This window comes from Podarcis melisellensis, assembly GCF_964234715.1.
Source record: "Podarcis melisellensis genome assembly, chromosome: Z".
Classification (NCBI taxonomy): Eukaryota; Metazoa; Chordata; class Lepidosauria; order Squamata; family Lacertidae; genus Podarcis; species Podarcis melisellensis.
The window spans coordinates 34,834,027-34,858,745 of record NC_138547.1 but is presented as its reverse complement, the minus strand read 5'-3'; the positions used below and the strand labels follow the sequence as shown (position 1 = coordinate 34,858,745).

The following is a 24,719-nucleotide window of genomic DNA, read 5'->3' as shown; positions in this document are numbered from 1 at the left end:
GGACCAAAGAAAAGGGCGTATTTCAAGGATCTTCAAATATCCAAAGGGCTGTCATATAGAGGATGGAGCAAGCTTCTTTTCTCCTGTTCGGGAGGGTATTACTCGAACCAATGGATTCAGGTTACAAGGAAGGAGATTTGGACTAAACCAGTTGGATGCAGACGAATGGTGGAAGGAACCTCCGAGGGAAGAAGGCTCAGAGCTCAGGGATTGGTGGTGGACAGTGATGAGTGGGCAGAGGAAGAAGAGGGGAAAGAATGGGAAGACAAGGTGTTGAAAGCTGAAAAGATAAAAGGGCTTAGTGAGCTGGGAGAGAAAAATTAAGAAACTGAAGCTAAAGCTGGCAAGTGGGATGGGGGGAGGTCAAGAGTCAGGCTAGTGAAGGTCTCCCTGTCCTGCTGTGACAAGCTGCACCCCCTCTCCCATCTCCCAGAATCAGGAGAGGTATGAAGCAGGAGAAGCAAAGGCAGGCACACAGGCACAGTCTCCAGTTGCTCGGGAAAAGCCCTGGAGAGAAGGAGACAGACAGCTGTGGGAACCTTTAGTCTTGGCACCTGATTTCATGGAGGAAGACGCACCAGGAATGAGCTGCTCTACTCATTAGGTCTGGCACTCAGCAAAATCTATGGAGATAATGTTTATGCTAATTGTTAACTCCAACTTTTGACTATGTGGTCACTGACCAGAACTCTCTGTGACATCAGCAGAGCTTCCTCTCCTTCTGGGTGGCCTATGCTGACAGGCTGCAGCCTTCCTGGATGCCAGGCAAGAATTTTACCAGTTGCACTTGCTGTAGCCAGGGAACTTCTGCATGCCAAGCAGGTACACCCTCCGCCCCACACTTATGGGCTTCACGGCGACACACAGCCAAGGTACCAGGCTAAGAATACACTTGCCTCTGTCTGCCCCAGAAGCAGAGGGATCAGGCTGTCCTACCCAGCCAGATGCTAGCCCTGGAGGTGGGTCAAGGGCAGAAGGATGGCAGGAAGCACATGTTTTAAGGGAAGAGGCTATGGGAGGGTAGTGCACACCTGGAGGGTGATCTCTGCATTGCCCATCCACTTCTGCTGGCACTTGTCATGCTCTATGATCATTGTGCAGTAAGCCTGCTGCAGCTGCCAAAAAAGATGAGCAGTCACACCCTTGTTCACAGTGTAGATTTTTATTCCCCTCTTATTCCCAGTCTAGAGTTCACTCCTTCTTCCCTGACCAGAAGGGAAGGCACCACTTTGTGGTTTGCTTTAGGTTCCAGCCCTGAAGAATACCTTCTGGCATTAGGAAGCAGCTGACATGCAGGTGACTTATCATTCTGAGCACTTATTGCCCATGCCAAGACTGAGCTGCTCATAGATTGCCTCTCCCTGCTTGTTCACCTGCTGAACCATCCACTTGCCTGCAAACCGACAGCCCCGGTATCAGCTACGTAAAGCTCATGAGAGAAGACTCCATAGTTACCTCTCCCCATAGACCTGCTTATATTTAAACAGTTGTGCTTATATAGTTTACCAGACAATTACAGGGAATACATGGCTTTAAGGTGCTCAGACTCGTTCCTCAGACGTGTACTTTAACTGATGACTACCCTGTTAACTATTTTTCAAACCAGACTTCTAGCATTCCCATAATTACGTTTTTGGTGCTTAAGTGCATTCCATCAATATTTAATGACAATGCTGGATTTTTATCATATGCTACATCACGCTTTTTTCTGATTGAGTCAAACACTCCAAACAAACAAACATGTTCACATTTCTGGAAAACAAAGCGTCCCTGTTAATGACAAGCATTTTTCATCATTAGCCGAAATTTGCCAAGTAAATGAAAATACTTCAAGTACCACTTTGTGTTCCAAACAGGTTTTTAATCAATAAATGCAAATCCTAGCAAACTACCTACTGGGGCCAAACCAGCTCTCTAAAAATTCTCTGTGGTGGCCTGATCAACTGCTAGAGGAGGCGGCAGCAGCAAGGACCTTGGAACTGTTCAAATACCTTGGCAACTCAAAACAGGAATTACACACACAACACCTTTCTAACAGAAAAGAAAGTCTGTAACCATCGTCCCGAGCCTGGTGGAGATGTCATGGAGGGGATGGTCAGATCTCGAGCAGGAATGGGAATAGAAGAAGAAGAAGAGTTTGGATTTGATATCCCGCCTTTCACTCCCCTTCAGGAGTCTCAAAGCGGCTAACATTCTCCTTTCCCTTCCTCCCCCACAACAAACACTCTGTGAGGTGAGTGGGGCTGAGAGACTTCAGAGAAGTGTGACTGGCCCAAGGTCACCCAGCAGCTGCATGTGGAGGAGCGGAGGCGTGAACCTGGTTCCCCAGATTATGAGACTACCGCTCTTAACCACTACACCACACTGGGAGCTGGAGCTGGATCACCCTGGGAAGAGTTCTAATGGGATGGAAGAAGTGCCTGAGGGATCCCAGGAGGTATCTGAGTATGTAGAGGGGACCAGAATTTTGGGGAGTGGAGAATTGGATCCAGGGAAAGAACCAAGTGGGTTGCCAGAGGAATGTTCCATCATGTGACACTGTGCACACCTAGTCAGGTACCTTCTGCTGTGGAGCTGCCTTCAGTGCCTCCCCTGGAATCTGGATAGCAAGCTGGATGCTGATCTGGCATTAACACCACCTCCATCTTCATGGACACAGAGATGCAACATTGGTGTAAACAGACCTTGCAGGTCCAACTCACTTGAAGGAACCCCTCCTGCTATCCCAAGCCTTGGAACTCCAGGTGCATGTGTGTAACTTGTACATAACTTTTAGCAAGCTCCAAGGAAGATGAAGAAGGACCTTCAACAGTACAGGGGCTGCAGGCAGTCTTCCAGGTGGCAATGGCTCTGCCCACCTCCTGCTATCAGAGACATCATGGCCCTGGATGCCAAGTTGCTGAGAATCACATATTTGGTTGTCTTTGGCAGCTGCCACATCAAATCTTGCAACAACTATAAAAGCTGTTCTTTTACCAAAAAAAAAAAGTCAATTATTTGCAGTTGACTTTCCGCTCAAGAGGTGGGTCTAAACATTTATTTTGGATCACAAAGAAGGTTGGACAATAACATAAACAATGCAGCACATCCAAATTATAGGTGTAGGTGCAAATTTATGTTGGTATTCTGAGGGAAAGCCACTTGCAAGCAAAGAAGGGTGGGAAGGAGAAGGGGAAGAAGCCTGAAGCCCCAGTGCAAGAGGTCTGAGGCTTGAACCCCCAGGGGCATCTCCTAATAATACACATGTTCCATGGGGGGGAAAAACTTGAAAAGCCAGTTCTCTCAACTTCTCTGACACCTGGTATAGCTTGAAAGCATATGCTTTCCCCCCAAAAAAGTCTTTAAAAATTAAAAATGGAAAAAAATAAAATGGAGTAATTGATGCTAACTCTCTGGAGACAATAGTTTCTCGCAGCTTTGGTTAGTGATTATTATTTCTGATGTAAAAGCAGACATTGTTAAAATATAATCCCAGCCATCTGTCTGCCAAAATTAGTTAAGCAATGTACAAGCCTCATTTTCAAGTGTTTGTGTGTGTTTGTTTGTTTGCTTCATTTGTTTTTAATTTTTTTATTTGAGTATGATGTAGTCCTTTGAGAATGAGAAACTAGAAGAGGTAGAGATGTAAGGTATGCCTGAAATGTAGCAAGTCCACTCACACTTTCAGTGTGGTGGCATTGCTGGATGGCAGAGGCGCCACCTAGGCCCCGACGAGGGAATCGTGGCATCGGTGCCCCGTCTGGTTATCAGGAACCAGATCCTGGCCAGCATCCTGGTCTGGCAAATGGGAATGCAGGCTTAGAAACGGGATGGGCCAGGGGGCAGAGCTCACGGAGCAGAAAGGTTTCCCTTTGGTCCACTCCCTGGCCTTTTAAATGGCCCTCACCTGGGGCCCTATTTGCTTTTTCTTTGTTGGGTTCCCCAGCCACCCACCCTTGGTTCAAGTTGATAGTCAAGGATTTTTGCTGTGGCTATGGTGGTTGCCGTTTTATGGGGCCGGGTAGGAATTTGTCCACCAGGCAAATTGGCTCCAACCCAGTGGTTTTGCCTACCTCATAGCAATTGTCACAACTGGGTTGGGCATTGGGGTAATCCTTTGTCTTGGATGGAGGGGAGGTTATAGTCTCCGCTTGCCCCTCCAAACACTGGGGTATCCCGTTAAAGCAGTGGTTCTCAACCTGTGGGTCCCCAGATGTTGTTGGACTACAACTCCCATCATCCCTGAGCTCTGGCCTTGCTAGCTAGGGGTGATGGGAGTTGTAGTCCAGCAACATCTGGGGACCCACAAGTTGAGAAAGGCTGTGTTAAAGGGATCCAGGGGGAGTGGCCATGTCCGTGTGGCCAGGGGAGCCAGGGCTAAAGACACTCCCCCAGACAGCGTTCCCTGAGGGTGTCACCCTATTTGATGTCTTAGGAACCCCCACCTGGATTGACCACGCATCAGTTCCGGTGGGTGGGCCAGAAGTATTTCGATTGTGCCATGTCCAAGCCAAACCTCCTTCATCTGCATTCAATAAAGTTGTGTCTTGTTTCAATCCAAACTAGTCTTAGTGGTCTTTTATTTATCTGGGGTTGGGGACTGGTGAGCAGGATGCCTGGACCTGCAAGTATCCTGGCATTTTGTGTTTGCAGTTCAGGGACCAGGGAGGGGGAAGCTCTAAAATGGGTGTCACTAACATGGTGCCTGTGGGTGTATTTTTAGGGGTAGCCTTGCATGTTAAATGCGCTTTAAATGTATGGTGTGGATCTGCCCAGAGAAATCGAAGTGGATGTGCTTTGTGTACATCACCAGAGAGTCAGCAAAGAGTCTGAATTAAAATCCTGAAATAGAAAAGGGAAGGAGAAAGAAGCAGAGAAAAAGATCTGGTCATTGAGCCACAGTAGACAGGGTTTATGTACATTCTAAAGCTTTAGACCTATCTAACCTTTTCTTGTGAATGGAATTGAAATTAGAGTCATAGGCCCCAGCAGCATATGCAATACTCGCTGTACATTGGCTTCCTAAGCTTTTCATTAAGTTTGAGATCTCTCTCACGTTGGAGGTCATCTCTGGCACCCTCCTGTGCCCGCCTTGTTTTGCTGGAAAATCCATTTATCACTTTCGCAAGGGTAGACTCTGCAATAAAGGATGCAGCAAAGCAGTAAGATCTTCTTAAACCAGTCATTCCCAAACTGTAATGCTGTGGCACAGCAGCTGAGTGCCACTTATTTCATACATATGCATATATATATATATATATGCTTTCGTAGATTTTCTACGAAAAGCATATATATATACCCGAGGACACCAAAACCTGCATATATATATATATATATATATATGCCTTTTCCATCTAAATTGCCTTGATCGTCTCAAGCAGAAAAGTGGCATATAAATAATAAACTGAATTAAACAGCCATTATGAGAGTGCCACAAGAATTGAGTGTGTGAATCAGGGAAGTTTGACCCTCCCTAACACCCATCAGCCTTAACCTCCATCCATTAGCATGGCCAATGGTTGGTTCCTCTTCATCCTGGAGAAGAGAAGAGTGACTAGTGGGGTGCCACAGGGTTCTGTCTTGGGCCCGGTCTTATTCAACATCTTTATCAACGACTTGGATGATGGACTCAAGGGCATCCTGATCAAATTTGCAGATGACACCAAACTGGGAGGGGTGGCTAACACCCCAGAGGACAGGATCACACTTCAAAACGACCTTGACAGATTAGAGAACTGGGCCAAAACTAACAAGATGAATTTTAACAGGGAGAAATGTAAAGTATTGCACTTGGGCAAAAATAATGAGAGGCACAAATACAAGATGGGTGGCACCTGGCTTGAGAGCAGTACATGTGAAAAGGATCTAGGAGTCTTGGTTGACCACAAACTTGACATGAGCCAACAGTGTGACGCGGCAGCTAAAAAAGCCAATGCAATTCTGGGCTGCATCAATAGGAGTATAGCATCTAGATCAAGGGAAGTAATAGTGCCACTGTATTCTGCTCTGGTCAGACCTCACCTGGAGTACTGTGTCCAGTTCTGGGCACCACAGTTCAAGAAGGACACTGACAAACTGGAACGTGTCCAGAGGAGGGCAACCAAAAGGGTCAAAGGCCTGGAAACGATGCCTTATGAGGAACGGCTAAGGGAGCTGGGCATGTTTAGCCTGGAGAAGAGGAGGTTAAGGGGTGATATGATAGCCATGTTCAAATATATAAAAGGATGTCACATAGAGGGAGAAAGGTTGTTTTCTGCTGCTCCAGAGAAGCGGACACGGAGCAATGGATCCAAACTACAAGAAAGAAGATTCCACCTAAACATTAGGAAGAACTTCCTGACAGTAAGAGCTGTTCGACAGTGGAATTTGCTGCCAAGGAGTGTGGTGGAGTCTCCTTCTTTGGAGGTCTTTAAGCAGAGGCTTGACAACCATATGTCAGGAGTGCTCTGATGGTGTTTCCTGCTTGGCAGGGGGTTGGACTCGATGGCCCTTGTGGTCTCTTCCAACTCTATGATTCTATGATTCTATGACTCTATGATTCAATGATCAGGAATTATGGAGTTGCAATCCAACAATAAGTGGAGGGCTGCAGGTTCCCCAACCAAAGCTGGTAGACGGCACTCTTGGCTGCACAGCTCAAATAATCTTCAAAGACACCGCTTTGAACCACACACAGCAGTAGTCTAGTAGTTTTGTGTCCTTCTAATCAGCCTTCCCCTTACAGTTCAACTCAGATCTACCCTTTCATCCTGCACCCTGGAACAGGAAACAACATGCTACTTGAAGAATACTCTCATGAGCACCATCAACATTCTCTTTTCCTGGCTAAGCATACTCAGTTCCTTTACATTTTGCTTTCCACACCACACCACCAACTGTCTTTACTGCCCTCCTTTGAACCTGTTCCAATATATCTACATTTTTCTGAAAATGTGGCACCCAGACTTTGGAAACAGTGCCCCAAATGACAAAAAGAGAAGAAAATAAAATAAAGTGGAACTTCCCGTAGGGAAGAGTCATAGCTCAGTGGTAGTGGTAGTGCTTTGTAAGCAGAATGTGATTAGTTCAAAGCCCTGGTATCTCCAGGCAGGGCTGTTGAGAGTACCTGCCAACATATACAATACTGAGATATAATACTTGGGTCTGAAATTCAGGAGAGCTGCTGCCAGGTAGTGTAGGCAATACTGAACTCGATGGACCAAAGCTCTGACTCAGTAGACAGCAGCTTCCAGTGTACATGCGATTCAAAAACTATGAAGTCACTTTGGTGCTACTAATACAGCAAAAACAACGCAGGAGGCTGCAATTATGAGTTACCAGTCTCTGCAGCCACAGCAGGTGCTGTGATTCTCCAGCAGTTTGACTTCACTCCTGGAGGCACACTCCATTGTCTCTCCAGACAGATGGATGCCAACAGGGTTCAACTGAGGTAACATTCAATTGCATTGGCCTTTTTTTGCAAGCAGCAACAGTGAAAACATATTATTGCACAGCTAAATTGAATCCAGCAGCTATCTGCTGTACAGGATCTGGCTGCTTAAGATTTGCAAGACACAAGCTGCCATCTATGTGCCAGTAATGAGTCCTTGAGAAGCTGCCATTTCTATCTCTCCATCATCACTCTAACATAGAGACTGTATCACAACAGTCCTTCCTTTTAGGGCAGTTTGGTGCCTAAACACATTCCAAATTACTAGACTCATTGACAATAGATAAGTGAAGAGAAAGAAAATGATCTCCCTGCAAAAAAAAAAGGTGGGGGGATTTGTTACTCAGACACCAAAATCAAAGTGAAATTAATGGTTTATTGCAGGGGAAATGCTGCAATTTTCCTACTGCCTAAAGGGTAGCTTTTTTGTTCTCCAAACTGTTTGATTTTGTTCTCTAAATGGTACAAGTCAGCTGCAAACTAAATACTAAACTAAACTGGAAAGCAGCTGGGCCGGCAAATAAATAACAAGGAAGGGGTTTAATCCCTGAGCAAAAAAAAAAGTCTTATAGCTCCAATGAACAGCTGGCAGCTTGATTAGTAAAACGGGATGGCTGACAACTTGTTCTTGTGGTTTGCTGTGCAAAAGAAATTCAGAATAAAGTGGGTTCCAAAGGCTTTTTGCACCTATACACAAATTAGGCGGGCCAAATCTAAGAGGCGTAGGTATTTTCCTCCCCCTCAGTATGTGTCTGAAGAGGGCCCAGCCCCTGCAATATTGGAGGGGGGGTGCTGGCACAATGTCACAGAAGGCTGAACCAGCCTGCATGGCATTGAGAGACTAGGTGATGTCATGTAACGTGCACCCCACCCCCAAAAAATCTTGGGGCCAACCCAGCGCCACTGACACCAATCAGCAGCCAGTCCAGATTTCTTGACTACACTACTGGGGCTATATGGGGAAGGCCTGTATGTAGTTCAGTGGCAGGGAATCAGCTCTGCATGTTGGAGGTCGCAGGTTCAAACCTCAGCATTTCCAGGCAGGGCTGAAACCCTGGAGAGCTGCTGCCAGTGGATGTGCTGGACCATTGCCTTGTCTCAGACTGGATGAGAGCCAACAGACTGAGTTCAGTCCAGATAAGATTGAGGCACTGTTAGTGGGCAGTTCCCTAGACTAGTTGGACGAGTGCTTTCCTGCTCTTGATAGGGTAATACGCCCTCTGTAGGAACAGGTACTAAATTTGGATCCCTTGCTATCACTTGAAGCTCAGGTGACCTCAGTGGCTTGGAGTGCCTTCTGTCAGCTTCAGCTGATGGCCCAGCTGCACCCTTACCTGGACAGGGATAGCCTAATTTCTGTTTTCTATGCTCTGGTTAGATTACTGTAATGCGTTGGATGTGTGACTGCCTCTGAAGCTGGTCCAGAAGCCTCTGCTGATGGAGAATACAGTAGCCAAGTGGCTCACTGGGGCAAAACAGTTTGAGCATAGAACACCAATCCTGGCCCACCTTGCACTAGCTGCCGATTAGTTTCTGGGCCCAATTCAAAGTGCTGGTTTTAACTTATAAAGCCTTAAACAGCTCAGGACCATAATACACTAAGGACCACCTCTTCCCATATGAACTGACCCGAACCCTGTGATCATCATCTGAGGCATTTCTTCATGTGCCTTCACCATGAGAGGTCTAGAGGGTGGCAACACAAGAATGGGCTTTTTCTGCAGTGGCTCCCTGTTTGTGGAATGCTCTCCCCAGGGAGGCTTGCCTGGTGCCTTCATTACATATATTTAGGTTTCTCTTTAAACTGGCCTTTGGCTGATTAACATTCTATGGCCTTTTAAATGTGTCTGTGGGAGAGGGTACTATTGGTTTGTTTTGGTTTTATTGTGTCTTTTATGTTCTCTTTCCGTGTTCTGACATTGTGAACCACCCTGTGATCTCTGGATTGAGGGTGGTATAGAAAATAAATAAATAAATAAATAAATAAATAAATAAATAAATAAATAAATAATAGGAGGGTCAACAGGGACTAGCCCACTCTTCCAATTTGTACCCATGTAAAAGTAACTCAAAACATCCAAGGGGATAGTGACTAACAACAGAATAAAGGCTCATCAGGTCCAGCATCCTATTCTTGCAGTGCCCAGCCAGATGCCACAATAGGAAGTTTGCAAGCAGGAGCTGACTGCAACAGCCTTCTCCCCACTTGTGACTCCCAGTAACTGGATTTCTGAGGCACACTGCCTCCAGCAGTGGAGGTAGAGCACAGCCATTATGACTAGTTGATAGCCAATAGCTGTTAACAGCCTCATCCTCCACGAAATTGTCTAAAACTCCTTTAAAGTCATCCCACTTGACAGCCATCACTATCTCTTGTGAGAGCAAATTCCATTATTTATCTAGGAATGTCATCTAGATGTCAGCCAACAAACACCAGTGCATACCCTCCAACTTTTCACAAACAGATAAGGAGCATGGTTGCATTATCTCATATGTTGCTCCTCCTCCTCCTCCTCCTCCTCTTCCTACTGTTATCCTTTGCAGTTGGGCTTGCTGCACTTTCTGTCTGCTATACTCCTTTACAATCAGCTTCTACCAATCTGAAAGTCAGAAGAGGATTTGTTCCTTCAGTTGAAGATATTATTAGGAAGTGGATTTGTCTTACAAAAGGTCCACGGTTTAAAATATACTCCAATAGCTGCAGCCTGTGAAATGGCAGTCTGTGCACAACCTGATTCCTTGGCTTCCAAGCACATGCATCCATTGTTGAGCGTCGAACAATTAGCAAAAGTAAATTGCAGGCTTGGAGCCCTGATCTAGAGTGCAAAGGGCCTTTAATCCTTTGCACCCCACTGTAGTCTCACCCGCCTGAACTGGCTTCACCATGCCTGCTATTTTCATTGGAAAAAGCTGTCATTGGTATGATTCCCCTCCCTCCCTAAACCGATTAGCAGATGGGGGTGGGGGGTGGGCAGACAGTCCAGAATGGGATTGCAGCAAAGGTTAAAACCCTCTAGCACCACACCAGGGTCACATTCAAAACTGGGCTCCTATTCCAGCAATTTACTTGGTAAACTCCGTTCACACATTTCACAATGATAGAAATGATGTGTCATCCATTTTGGCACTGGGGAGGGAGCTGATCTCTGAAAAAATGATAAGTGCAAGCAACTCACACACAAAAAAGCAAACTACCAAAGCATCTCCAAAGGCTCCAAAGGGACAAAATAGGGGCTATTAATTATATCCAACTTTGCATCTGATGAACAGGACTCTCGTCCACAAAAAAGCTTGTTCCATGGTACAATTTGTGAAGTGAAGCTCCTTGCTGTTTTAGCTGTTTGGTGCAGTGTTGGGCTAGGGACTGAGAGACCAGGGTTCAAATCTCTAATTAGCCACAGAAGTACTAAACAAAATCAGGGGAAGGGCTGCAGCTCAGTGGAAGAGCATATGCTTTGCATGTAGAAGGCCCAGATTTAATCCCTGGCTAGGTAGGTGAATACTCCCTGCCTGAATCCCTGGACAGCTGCTGCTGGTATATATAGATGGACCAATGGTCTGACTAGGTATGAGGCAGCTTCCTATGCTCCTGCCTTCAGGGGCACACTTGGCCCTGTAACAGGTGCTCTAGCAAGCGAAGCAGAACTTTCATAAAGATTCCTAACTATCTAGGCTTAAATAAACAACCTCGGCTGAAGAGCGGGTCTAATTGCCTTTCAGAATTAATGAGTTATTATTTGGGGAAACTTGGAATCTCTGCAAATTAGCAGCATCAAGTAGTTCAGTTGTTCTAAAGTAATTATTGATGAAGTCCTAATGGAACAGATTGACTCCTGATGAAGCCATGAAAGGCAAGAGGCCTGTTAGGTGAGAGAAAAGGCCTGCATTCAAAGATGTAGTTGCACTACGCCAAATGGCGACGGCTTCCAATTTAACAGCAACTATCCAAAGAACCACAGTTAAGACCAGGATGTAGCAGCTCGATGTAAGCCTCCACCGGCTTTTGTGAGTCTCCCCCCCCCCCCACCCCAGGCTCAATTATCGCAATGTCTTTTAAACCCCATATGGGTAATTCCCACTGATTACAACATCGCCTACCGCTGAGTGCAAAGCTGATCCACTGCAGGCACCGATGTTCTTAATCTTTGCCAGCACGCTAGCTGTGTCTCACAAGGTTTTTGCATTTTCAGGTGAAAGGGAAATGAGACTTTCAAGAAGGGCTTCGATGAGTAAGTACAGTCTGAAAATGAAGAGATTATTGCTCCTTGAAGATGGTGAACAAATGGTTCAGAAAGGAGGGGCATAGTTCCTTTCTGTTGCTTGTTTCTCTTGTGGTGCTGTTATTCTATGCCTCTAATTAGAATACCAAGGATAGGGGCTCCACAGAAATGGTATCCAATTAAAAAAAGACACACACAGGGGTATCACTCTTTTATAATGAGATGTAGAACAATAGATAAGAACGCTTAAAGGAAAAGCCAACCCCCCCACCCATGTGAATAAATCCAAACATTCACGTCTGTTGGGAACAAGTTAGAAATGTAACTTTTACAGTATTTACTGGATATATAAGAGTGAGAGCCTTTCCGCCCTGAAAACAACTGCAGTCAACAAAAATAAAACCTTTTTCAATGCCCCATATTAAAAGGGTATATTTAGCACTTATTTACAAATGAATAATATCCTCATATTTATACCATGCTGAATACACACTAAAAAACAAACAAAAAACCACACGGACAAAGACTAACAATGATGTCACTCGTCACCAGTGATATCACAGGCATTAGCCAATAGGTGCCCGTAACAGTTTCACAGCCATGTTAATACAGAGTAGCTGAATGGTAGCGCACATACAAAAGGATTCAGGTTTTAATTCTCCAGGTATGGTTAGGAATCCAAATTATCTGAAGTTCTGGGGAGCTGTTGCAAGTCAGCATATGATTGTGGACAATACTGAGCTAGACTGATCACTTGCCTGACCAATGGTCTGACATGATATGAGGTCGCCTCATATGTTCCCAAGGCAATGTCAATACTTGTGTTGGGAAGATAAGTGCATCTCACCACCAACCTCTGGCTCTAAAGTGAATCTCTGTTTTTTTTGTTTTGTTAGTCCCAAAATGGAAAATGAGCAAAGTCCCAACTAAAGAAGAATGGCAACTTAAATTTCTGGAATATGCGCAGATTGAGAACCTAACATATAGAATAAGAGAACAAGAAGAACATACATTTAAAGAAGATTGGAAAATGTTCATTGAATATATGGGAGAAAATTGTGTATATTTGAAAAAATGGGCAGCATTAAGATAAATTCAACAGGGTAAATAAGTTATGATGGATGTAATAATGGAATACTGAATGGTTTAGTTTATATAAAATATGCAGGGATTTATGTTATGCAAAATGAACCATGGAAAGAGAAGAAGGGAAGTCATTTATATTTTAAGGTTGTTTAAATGAATGTTCTAAAATTTAAAACAGAAAATTTAATTTTAAAAAATAGAAAAATAAATAAAGTGAATCTCGGATTTCTATCAACTTGGAGGGAAGAAGGTCCCTTAGAAAACGAAATACTTCTAAAATGTCTTATAAGTAGATAACATAAATTTATATATATATAAACCACATGGTTAATACTCAATGTTGATAACAGCATTCATTTAACCAAAGCTGTTTTTAACTCAATACTCACCCAAATTGTGCATATATATATATATATATATATATATATATATATATATATATACACACTCTTCTCCACCCACCTGATACCTGTTTCTTAGTAGAGGCACAGGTGGCTCCCACAGTAAACAGGTCACAAATCACCAGGGAATTCTTTAACCCATCCCTTGTTCGTTATTCTCCTCTCTTCTCATCTAAAAAACAGAAGCACAAACCTTATTAAAAAGTACTCCAGGCAGTTTTTAGAATTAACATTTGATGCTACAGAAAACTTAGCTTCCATTAGGTTCAAGGAGTCTATTTTTTTTTATCCTTATGTTACCTTGCTTCTCTTTTAACAATCCGATTACTTAAAGGGATGCATTCATTCTCATTCTGTACAGCAGTGTTCCTGTCAGCAGTTGTCACTTTTTTGCCATATATTGCATGATGTAGCATTACAGCAATCACCTGCTCTGCTTTTATTACAGTCCTTGCATTGAGCAATCCTATTGGTTACTGGGTGCAAAAGGGCATTCTTCCTTTTTGCATAGCTAGACTCACCCATATTTAAACAAATGTTTGAATATGGTTAAGTCCAGCTCCATGCTAAACCCTGAAGGTAGAGGGGTTTCCACTAATGTTTTTGGAAAGTGTATAAAACCACTTGATCAAAAAGCTCTACAAACAAAATTGATAAATATCATGCCCAATAAAATAATGGATGAAAATGCAGCGAGAGAGTCTACATACCAATTAAAAACAAAGTTATATAAAACCATCATAATTAAAAACAAAGATGAAATCAATAACAGTTTAAACAAAAGTAGACTTGCCAAAACAAAAAATATGATCATCATCCAAAACTATATAAAGTGAGGGGGTTTGCCTAATGACAATGACCAGATGCCATCCTTACCTGATCAATGAGACGACAGGCACCTATGTGACTATCCTGGTGGTCCCTGAACTTGGTGAGGTGGTTTCATGGCCAAGCAGGTGACACAGGTGGAGCCAGGTTGTTGTGGTTTTCTCCTCTTCCTCCCCCACTGCAAAGATTCTGGGTTGCATCCAACTTAGTCCCACCCAAAGTAGGCCCATTGAAATTAACGGACCTAAATCAGTCATGGCCTTTTCTGCAGTGGCTCCCCACTTGTGGAATGCTCTTGCCCAGTGGCGTAGCATGGGTTATCAGCACCCGGGGCAAGGCAAGTAATTTGCGTCCCCTAACCCATGGATTTGCGCCCCCTAACCCATGGATTTGCGCCCCCTAACCTGTGATGTGCGCCCCCTTACCCGTGGATTTCCCTAACCCCCAGATGTTGCGGCCGGTGCGGCCGGCCCCCCCTGCACCCCCCATGCTACGCCACTGCTCTTGCCTGGCACCTTTGTTACATATCTTTAGGAGCCAGTCAAAAATATTCCTCTTCTCCTATGCCTTTGGCTAATTAAATAATCTATATGGCCTTTTAAATGGGGGGGGGGATAGTGAGTTTTTTGTTACTATGATATGCATTTTTAATATTGTAAGGCACCCAGTTGTCTCAGACAAAGGGCAGTTTAGAAATTCAATGAACGAATGAACGAATGAATTGTGTAAATTGGGTCTAATATGAGTAGAACTGCATTGGATACAGCCCACTGTAATCCTTGAAAGCAAGCAGCTTCACCAGCTCCTCCATGCTGCCATCCCCTTGCCTAGAACAACCAGTATTGCCCCTAGAGGATAGAAGGATGAAGCTTGCACCTTCAAAAAGCAATGCAGAGCTTAATTTTCTCTGGAATCTGCTAAGCCAGAAGAGGTGGTGTGGGGGAACCATTTCCCAGAACCAACCCAGGAAATTCCATCTCCCCAAACCATTCTTGACTCCCCTGCCAACAACCCCACATTGGACAATGAAACGTTCCTGTGCTCTTTCCTGCTATTACGTCACAATAGATATTCCTTGTCAGAATTTGGGGGTGTTCCTAAGCTACACAGCTTAGCAATTTTTTTATTGCCCCTTAGGCTCAAAGAAGTTTAGTTTAGTTTTCCTTCCTGTTGTTTGTGGTTGGTAGTTACCATATAGGCAGGCATCAGGAGGGGCCTAAGCTGCAATCCCAGGCCTACTTACCTGGAAGTAAGCCCCACTGAATTCAATTCTGAATAGGCATGGTTGAGTTTGCAGCTTCATCTTGACTTTAACAAAGGTCTTATTAACCTTGTTCAACTGCCTCATTGTTGAATTATTACACCTTCTGTTTGCATTCCTTTGCTTTGCTTCAGTCCTTCTTAAATATGGAAGCACCACATTGTGGCTGGCCTGGAAAACCACCACTAATAGAACTGGTAGGATCTTTGCTGAGTTCATCGGCTAGCCCTTCCAACACAATACAAGGGCTCCAGTTAAGACTTGTTTCTGCCTCTGCGGACTGAGTCACAGCTGCCCTGAACACTGGTTTTCCGGAAACAGATATTTGTTGATCCAAGCTCTTATTGTGCATGAACAAGGCCATTTATAGGCACATATATTCTTCTGACAAAGTCAAAACACCTTGTCTGCAGGATATGCACTGACTGCCAATTTGCTACCGGGCCAACTTCAAGACTTTGTTGGTACTGCTGTATTAACTTGAGAGACTGTCTTATCACATATATACCCCCCCAAAAAACTTTCTCATGGAAGCCCCTCAGATATCAGAAGTTTGATCCACAGTAACTGGAAACTGGGATTCCAGTGTAGGGACAGCATCTCTTGTTGAGATTTACAAGCACACACTATTTCTGCAAACAACAGACCCCCATTTTTGTCTCAAAGGGCTTTTCCAGCTGGGTGCAGAAGTCCCTGCCTAAGATGCTTGATTTTTATAAAATCTTCATTATCATGGTTTGACATTGTGGGGACTTGAGCAGAAAGTGAGGGAACTGGAAGCTAGGCTGGTGAGCTGAGTACACACAATCATGTATACTCAAGCCTCCAAGCTATCTTCAGGTACAGAAGTATTGGAGAAGTAGGGCAATGGCCAGGGTGTTGGACTAGGACATGGGAGACCAGGGTTCTAATTTGCACTCAGCCATGAAGCCCACTGGGTGGCTTTGAATCAGACACTGTCTCAGCTTAACCTACCTCACAAAGCTGTTGCAAAGATAAAATGGGGAGGGCGAGACCACCTCCAGATGCTTGGAGAAAAAACGTAACAACAACAAACTGAATCTACAACTGGGGATCCTCAGCTCTGTGTGCAGCTGCCCTTTGTGATGAACCCCTATGACTGCAGATTAGATCATTTTCCTAGGCAGGGAAGTGTTCTCAGGCACAAAGCCAGCCAGCCAAGCTGGCACTGGGTTTTCCTAGACAGAGACGACTGTAAAAAGGCTTCCTGCTCAAGCCTTCCTGGCTTTGATGCATTTAGTATGTCGGTTCTGACTCCCTGGTGCAGCTCCAGGCTCCCACTTGGCCTTGGGAAGCAGAAGAGTGTGACCATGTGAAACAGCAATTGGCAGGCAAGAAGACAGGCAGGCATCAGCACTCAAAATTGGCACCTGGATTGGTCATGTCTGGTATATATGTTAGGAAACAGGCCTCCTGCTCCTGCATGCACCACAGAATAGTACCTTCGGCACTTCAGCCTCCAGCTTGAGTCCTCAGGTTGGCCCTAGCTTCATCAATGGACAATATAAGAACTTTGGTGAGCATATATTTCAAATCTATGTCTGAGTTTGGCCACTACCAAAGGTGGACCTGTTCCCCTGCTCTGGGTGCCAAGCTCAGGGGCTGCAAAAATCACCCCAGAAATCTGTAAAGAACTGTGTCAGGAAGATGACGTAAGCTTGTCTCCCACTAGTGCCTAGAATCTGGGCAGGCTGCTGAGATTTCCCTGGGGCTTGCCTAGTGCCTTCATTACATATCTTTAGGCACCACCAGATGAAACCATTTCTTGATAATCAGGCTGATTAAATATTCTATGGGTTTATAATTTATTGGGAGGTTGTTTGTTTGTTTGTTTGTTTGTTTGTATTATGTATTTTGTGTTCTCACTTTCTATTTTTATATTCTGAACTGCCCTGCAATCTTTAGATGAAGGGCGGTATACAAATTTAATAAATAATTCAGTCATACTTTAGAAGTTGAACGGAATCTGTTCGGAAGTCCGTTTGACTTCCAAAATGTTCAAAAACCAAGTTGCGGCTTCTGATTGGCTGCAGGAAGCTCCTGCAACCAATCAGAAGCCGCAAAAGCCCCGTCGGACGTTCCGGTTCCAAAGAATGTTTGCAAACCAGAATAATTGCTTCCGGGTTTGTGGCGTTCGGGAGCCAAAATGTCCAAGTTCCAGGGCTTTTGGGATCCAAGGTATGACTGTAGTAAAAAACAGCAGCTGTGTAGCCGCTTACCCTGAAAGCTTGAAAACATGCTCCTGGTTCTGAAACCATTAAATGCCTTTCCAGTCATGTTAGCAGATCAGGTATGAGAGGCAGAGCAAATTAGATAAGGAGGAGGCAAAATAAAAAGATGAGTCCAAGTTTACAGCTTCCTGGGCAGGGAGTTTGAGGACACAATCTGCATGGCTGCCCTATTTTTATTTCTTTTGATTACTTCAACCTTGCCTTTTTCATCCCATTGCTAGGTTATGCTCACCTACAAAATGAATGGTTATAAAAGGAATGCAACCAAAACTTACATAAAAGGAACGTTTGGCCCAGGAAGATTTTAGCTTTTCGGTGTTGTGCTTGGAGCTATCTTGCTACAGCTTTCTTTCCTGGCCTCCATAATTGCTCTCAGGAGACAATTGAAGCTAGCAGTATTGCAATTATTCTGCCACCGTGTTACACCCGCATCTTGTTATCCTATGTACTTTAACTGTGTTTCTCATTATTGGGGTGATCAACATGTCAGGTATCCAAGTCCTCATTTCCCCAGCAAAGAATTTGGAAGCAGGACCTCAAAGTAATATTTAATGGTGTGTGTGTGTGTGTATTCCCTAGAAGTGAAAGTACCATTCCGGAATATAGAGGAAAGGAGGTGAGTTTAGCTGTGCCAACCTGAGTTTAAAGTGCACATGAAAACAGAGATCTTCTTTGGATGGGACCAAAGTTATCAGATTCTGGTTCTTTCAGGCTGGTCAATTTCTCCCATGTCCACTGGTGCTCACTTAAGTTTCACTTTTATTTAGTTAGCTGTGTTATTTATACCACAATTTTCACAACAAAATGCAGTGAAATTTACAACTATATAAATACAATTCAGGACACACACAAAAATCAGTAGCAGAACAATGCGACAATAGCAACTGCTGGAAACAAGAGTTCAGGAAAACATCCAACACAAGAAGATCTTTGTGCACATCTAAAACCAGGAAAGCAGAGGGTCTTGGTGAATTTCCCTGGGGAAAGAGTTCTATAATCATGGGGATACCACTGTCTCTTTTCCCCACCAATTTTATCTTAGTTAATGGTGAGCAAGAGCTGGGCTTCTAGTGCTGATCTGAAGGCTGAAGTTCATGTGGGCATAGGCCAGGCCTTGCAGCTGTTTTGTACAACTCCACAGCTGTGCTGTCCATGAGTGAAGGGCACTGCCGTAGAAAACAGCTGGAGGCACATGGTGCTTGCTCTATTACCCCCAGGAGGATCAAATGGGGTCAGTCCAGGGACTTCACAGAGAAGCTGCCCTCTGACTTGCCACAAGGGGTCGCTGTCCATCATCCTAGCAGCTCTCCTGGCAGATGGAGCATATCATGACTTCCCCTGCCTTACAAAATCTGTAATGGGAATTGTTCTGCACAGCTGGGAGCCAATGAGCCTCCCTTGCAGGCTTAACTGATCAATGCATCATACTGCCCTTGTATTAGGGAGCATTAGGGAGTTGTAGTCCAAAATAGCTGGAGGTATTGGCAAAGGCTGGCATAGGCACTCCCAGAGAGAACCTGCTCCCAAACCATTTCTACTCACCACTAATGCAAACTCAGTCCTTGAAATGACTGGGACATGTAATCCCAGACCACACTTGTCAAATCCAGCAACTCAAGCTGCACACACACCTCTGAGAAACTGGCAAGGCGCTCAACACAAGATATAAGCTTAAAAAAAAAAAGGAAAAGGAAAAGCAGGACACATTTTCCATACAAACGAAAACAATTTACAATCAGTCTGGAAGAAGGCAGTGCTGCATAGAAAGCAAGCTATCATTTTGTTACTGACATACTGCAACCCAGGTGGTTTGGAAGGACTCTGTTTGTGAACCCTTGAACAAAAAGGAAGGGGGAAAGCGGGAAATGAAGTGCCATTGCATTCATCACTCATTAGGATAATCCATCACCAATGCAGCAGCAAAAACAGACAACACTTGCTCTTCAGATTGCCCCGGCAGTTGAATGTGATTGATATCCCATCAGTCTGGGACAGGCTGTTGTCTCCTTCATTGTTCTCGTGAATGATGAGGGAAGATGACAAAAAGTTACCAATGAGGATGCAGCAAGAAGACAGCCTGCATTATGGATTGAGGCACACGGTTATATAAAGTGATGGAAATCTAATATTCAAGTATTCTTGAAGTGCATTGTCAGCAATGTAGCAATAAGCCAGTTTGCACCACATGAATTGGGAACTTCAGATATCTAAAACACTGACTGTGAGGATATTGTGGGCTTATGTTATTTACTGAAACCGCCTGCAGAACTGGTACCCTGCTTTCAACAATGGAAACATTGTGCAGGGCATGGACTGCAGAAGCACATAATATAACAACAACAACAACAACAACAACAACAACAACAACAACAACAACAACATATTTATATCTCACCCATCTGGCCAAGGACTCTGGAGCTTAAGCATTGTGTGCCAAGATATTAATGGAGATGGAAGAATATTCAATTTCAGTTTCTCTCATATTTTTTTAAATTTTTACTATCTTAAATTCAAATCTACACATTTCCACATCAATTTGTGATTTTTTATTTTAAAAAGTCCACGTGAAAATTCATTTGTGCATTTCTTATAATGTTCACTGATATATTATTTTTATGCACACTATACCCTAGTGAATGCATTTTAGCGCATATTAGTTGGCTGGAGAACTGTATTGCAAAATTCATAGATGTGCAAATTTCAAAGGATGCTTGTGTTTTGGTTTGTGTACTGTTTTTGGGACTGCAAACATGATAGATTTGACTTTACATGCAAAGTGAACCAAATATCCCAACAATCCCTAATATCAAATATTTTTTTCAAGCACAAACAAACAATAGGGATGTTGGCATCATCATGCCCTTTGATTGATTCGGAGTTAGTCTGACGACTCTGGATAACTCATAACGTTTGCTTGGTCAACACTCTCTTCTGTCTGCTGTACTTCCAATCCAATCTTCATGTTTGAAAAATGAAAGAATGTATGACTTCACATGTGTATGCCCCTGCTGGCATGCAAAGTGGCTCTTCAGTTATGTTGCCCTAACTAGGCACTGCTAGAGAACTGCCCTAAGTACTTGCTTTCATTACTTTGGCTGTAATATTTCAAAGCAAATAAAGATTATATTTAAGAAAGCAAGAAAGCAAGAAAGAAAACTGCCCTAAGTGCATGTCAGGGAACCTGGATACTTTAAAATGTTTTCCTCTTCCCTCCTTGTCCCTTTCCCCTTGTGTGTCGTGTTGCTGTATGCCTGTGGGTAGGGACTTTCCCATTTTGATTGTATGTAAGTGGCTCTGGGAACCTTTTTGCTGAAGAGCAGGGTACAAGTAAAATAAAATGAATTAATAATAAATAAAATGATATTGGGGGTCTTAAGCCAGTGCTCTTAGTGGTCAGCAGGGGTGGGGTGGGGAATCTTGACCACCTCTTCCATCAGTGCTGTTTCCACTGCCCTGGTAGACTGAGTTCTTTCAGTATGAGGGCACCATCATTGTCAGGGATAGGGAACTTATGGAACTCCAATCTGCTCCAGCCAGTCTGGTGAATGGCCAGGGAAGATGAGAACTGTAGTTCAGCTATATCTGGAGGGCCAGAGCTTCCCCTTTGTGATTCAGGTCATAGCTACTGCATTCCCAAGCAACTCAGTCACCCAGCAGTCCCTGTCAACAGGGCCCCATAAAGCCATAGTATCTTGCATCTTGTGTGATGATATTACCTATGTCACCCTGATGGCATCCAGATGTTTTGAACTACAACTCCCATAATTTCCAGCCAGCTCAAACAATGAAAGGCATTGAACTGGAGACTGATGACTTCTGCCTTATCCCTGATGGCTGCCTTAGAACTTGACCCCTGACTATTTGGGGTCAGTTAACTGGCCTGGCCAAATTGAGAGCTGACTCTCCTTTCCCTGCCCACTCTCCACCACAGTCCCAGGTTCTGCCTTCGGGGCTGACACTTATAGAGGCTTGACAGCATCGGATTTGTAAAGTGGAACTGAAAGCCTCTTGGAAACAAGTTGTGCAAGCCCTTGCAATTGGTGGTGCCTAAGATTTGGAATTATTTTATGCTCACATATGCATATGCTGGTCAGCATCAAAGCAGCCCTACAAGGCTCTCTGCAGTTGGCACAAGAATCCTCTGTAGCTTTCCTGCTGCCACTGTCTCTTGAGTAGCTGCATGAGATGCAATTGTGCGCTAAATATGGAACAATAATCTGTCTTCACCTATGGACTCCCCTCTCCCGTTTTGAACCTGCCTGGTTCCAAGACCACAGCTAATTAGTTCTAGGAGTAAAGCCCTATTGCTTCCTTCTTTTTTGTCAGCAGCTGTGTGCTTTCCCCCCTTTTCCTTTTTTTCTTTGTTGCAGCGCTAATAACTTCAATTAAAAAGTAAGACTAAAATCAAATTAAAATGGCTTTCCTCATTACTGAGTATCCTGCTATCCAGCTGTTCACAGTATTAGCATTAATCTGTTTCATATATGAAGCAAATTGCCATGTTCTTCGCAGGTTGTCTCTTTGTCCCATTGTTAATGACTTATGCAAGGCTTTGTGGCAGTTTCGCTTCCTGTTTCTGCTGCGCCTTCCGCTTTCTCTAAGCTCCGGGAACAGGCATCATAAGAAGAATTCACAAATCATTATTAGCTTTAATGCCTCCCTACCAACCACTACTTCTCTCCAAAAACATTGCTTGGCTCAGAGTTGTTGAAGGAGAAGCACAAAGAAAATAAAAAGAGGTAGAGCTGAGATTTCAGTCCTTATAAATCACTTATCAGTGATTTATAAGGACTGCAGATTATCGAAAAACATTTAAATCAGGCTGAAGCCTGATCTCCTTAGGCCCATCAGTTCCTCTTGCAACAGATTTCCAGCACAGCCCTATGAACAGCAGGGGCGAAGGAAGGTGGGTGCAGTGGGAACAGGCTGCCCCGGGTGTCATCCCTGGGGGAGGTGTCAAAATGGCACACCGTGGGGGGCAGCACTTACCACAGGGCCTGGCCGGCAGTGTGCCTGAGCCATGCATTTCTCCTGGGAGTGACACGGTGGCTCGGGGCCCCTCGCTGCCCAAACCTGCAGCGTGGGGCTTTTATCTACCAGGTGGACTCCGTGGGCAGCTCGCTGTGGTGCCCTCCTAGGTGGATTGCCCCACCCCCACCTCTCCGGGTGCCAGAGCAGCTAGCTACGCCCCTGATGAACAGCACCAGGTGACTGCATAGCTCAATCAGTAGAGCATGGGGTTGCATTTCAGGGGGCTGGACTAGATGACCCTTGTGGTCCCTTCTATGAAAGGGACATAGTTTTGTGGTAGAGCAGCTGCTCTCCATGCAGAAGTTTCCAGGGTCAATTCCCAGCATCTCCAGGGAGGGCATCTCCTAAGGCCCTTGAGAGCTGCCACCATTCCGTGTAGACCAGCCTTTCTCAACCTGTGAGTCCCCAGACGTCGTTGAACTACAACACCCATCACCCCTAGCTAGCAAGGCCACAGCTCAGGGACAATACTGAACCGAACATACCACTAGAGTAACCTAGTATAAGGCAGTTTCCTATGTGCCTATGTTCGAGACATATAAATTTTCTTACATAGTTTAACTACTGCTCACTGTGGCAGTTTGGTTTGGATACTGAGTAATATCTGAATTAACTTGGGGATACATTTTTGTGCCTTTTTAGAGGCATTGTTGGACTCTCATCAGCCTCAGCTAGCGTCGCTGATAGTCAGGGGTAGTCCAGTAATTTCTGGAGGGCCCCAGGTTCCTCATCCCTGGAATTTGGGATGGGGAAAATAATGGATTGTGTTCACATTTAAAGCCAAAGCTACCAAATTTGCACTTTCTAAAACAATATGAGAGCTGAAACCAAGCTATCCCTTGGAATTTGCATATCTACAAATTGTGTACAAATTTTCCACTAAAATGGCAGTGTTTTTTTCATTCAGGTTTTTTTTTTTAATGCAAATTGCTGTAGAAATGTGGAGAACTAAATTTAAGACTGGAAAAATTAGAAACTGAGGGAGCTGAAACTAAAGAGATTCTTCCATCCCAAAAATCTTTGTGGGATATATTAACTATCAGAATGCAAACACATTCTGATATTGCTTCATTTAGAATAAGTCCATGCAAATGATATTGTCGCCAACAGAATGCATTAAAATTTCATAAGGCAATCTACTCAACCCACACTGGTTTTCATTCTGGTTTTTAGGGTGCAGCTGTGTGGGGGGGGATTAAATACAACAGAAATCAAGAATTTCTAAAAGATATGGTGACTTTCTTTAGCATTGCCCTAGAATAAATAGGCTATCTGATAGGATTTACTACAACTTTGCTCTTTAGCCTGCTTCTAAAATCATGCTACAGTGGCTGGCAATGAGAATGTGGTCAAAGAAGTAATGTAAACTCAGAGCTGTGAATGGAAGTTGACCATCTGCCAGGAAACAAGCACCGGATGGTCCAAAGGGCAAGTTGCCAGACCATCAGCTCAGCTGTGCCAGCAGAAGAATCAGAGGAAGAAGCTTTACGAGCCCGTCGTAGCTTGTTTAAAAAGTTCCAGGGGCTCTAGCAGAAGCAACTTTTAAGTAATCAAGGCAGTGTTGTGCAAGGCTGTTGTGCAGAAGCTAAACTCATGACAGCCAATGCAGTGTACTAGTTAGAGCAGGGGTGCCCAAACGTTTTTCAAAGAGGGCCAGATTTGGTGAACAATTTTAATTTTTTTACCATTTTCCCCCAAAGTTGTTGAGCTTCTTTTAGGATTTTACCCCAGGACATATACTGCCATGGGGGCCAGATTAAATGAACCGGAGGGGCCAGATTAGGCCCCTGGGCCGGACTTTACACATGCCTGAGTGTTGGACTAGGACCTGGGACACTGGGGTTTAAATCCCCACTTAGCCATGAAGTTCGTTGGGTGTCCTCAAGACAGTCATTGTCTCCTAACCTAACCTGTCTCACAGGGTTGATGTGGGGATAAAATGAACAGAGGGGGGAACTACATATGCCACCGTGAGCTCGGGTGGGGCCACCATACTAGGTTTCCGGCAGGTGGGTTATTGTTGATTGTTGGGAAGGAGAGGGATGAAGCAGTAGGCAGTGTTGAACCTACATTTTGGAGGCCCTTCACAACCAGCAATCAGGTCTAGGTAACCACTCATATCTTCTTCAATGGGGTTTACCACAAATAAAAATAAAAATCTACACCTCAGATTTTGCTTTAAATTGTTTTACTGCAACACCCTACCTTTACAATATCTGTGCTACTGATTCT

At 44.2% G+C, this 24,719-nt stretch overlaps 1 long non-coding RNA gene across 1 annotated transcript in view; it reads right to left on the bottom strand.

The window, feature by feature from the left end:
• Positions 1–11,519: 11,519 nt before the first annotated feature.
• LOC309362174 overlaps positions 11,520–24,719 on the bottom strand; it is a 52,393-nt gene continuing 39,193 nt past the window's right edge. The window contains exons 3-4 of the long non-coding RNA XR_014164829.1: positions 13,177–13,287; positions 11,520–11,648 (exon numbers count right to left, since the gene is read on the bottom strand). This is a non-coding gene — a long non-coding RNA (uncharacterized lncRNA). The remainder of the gene's footprint in view (positions 11,649–13,176; positions 13,288–24,719) is intronic.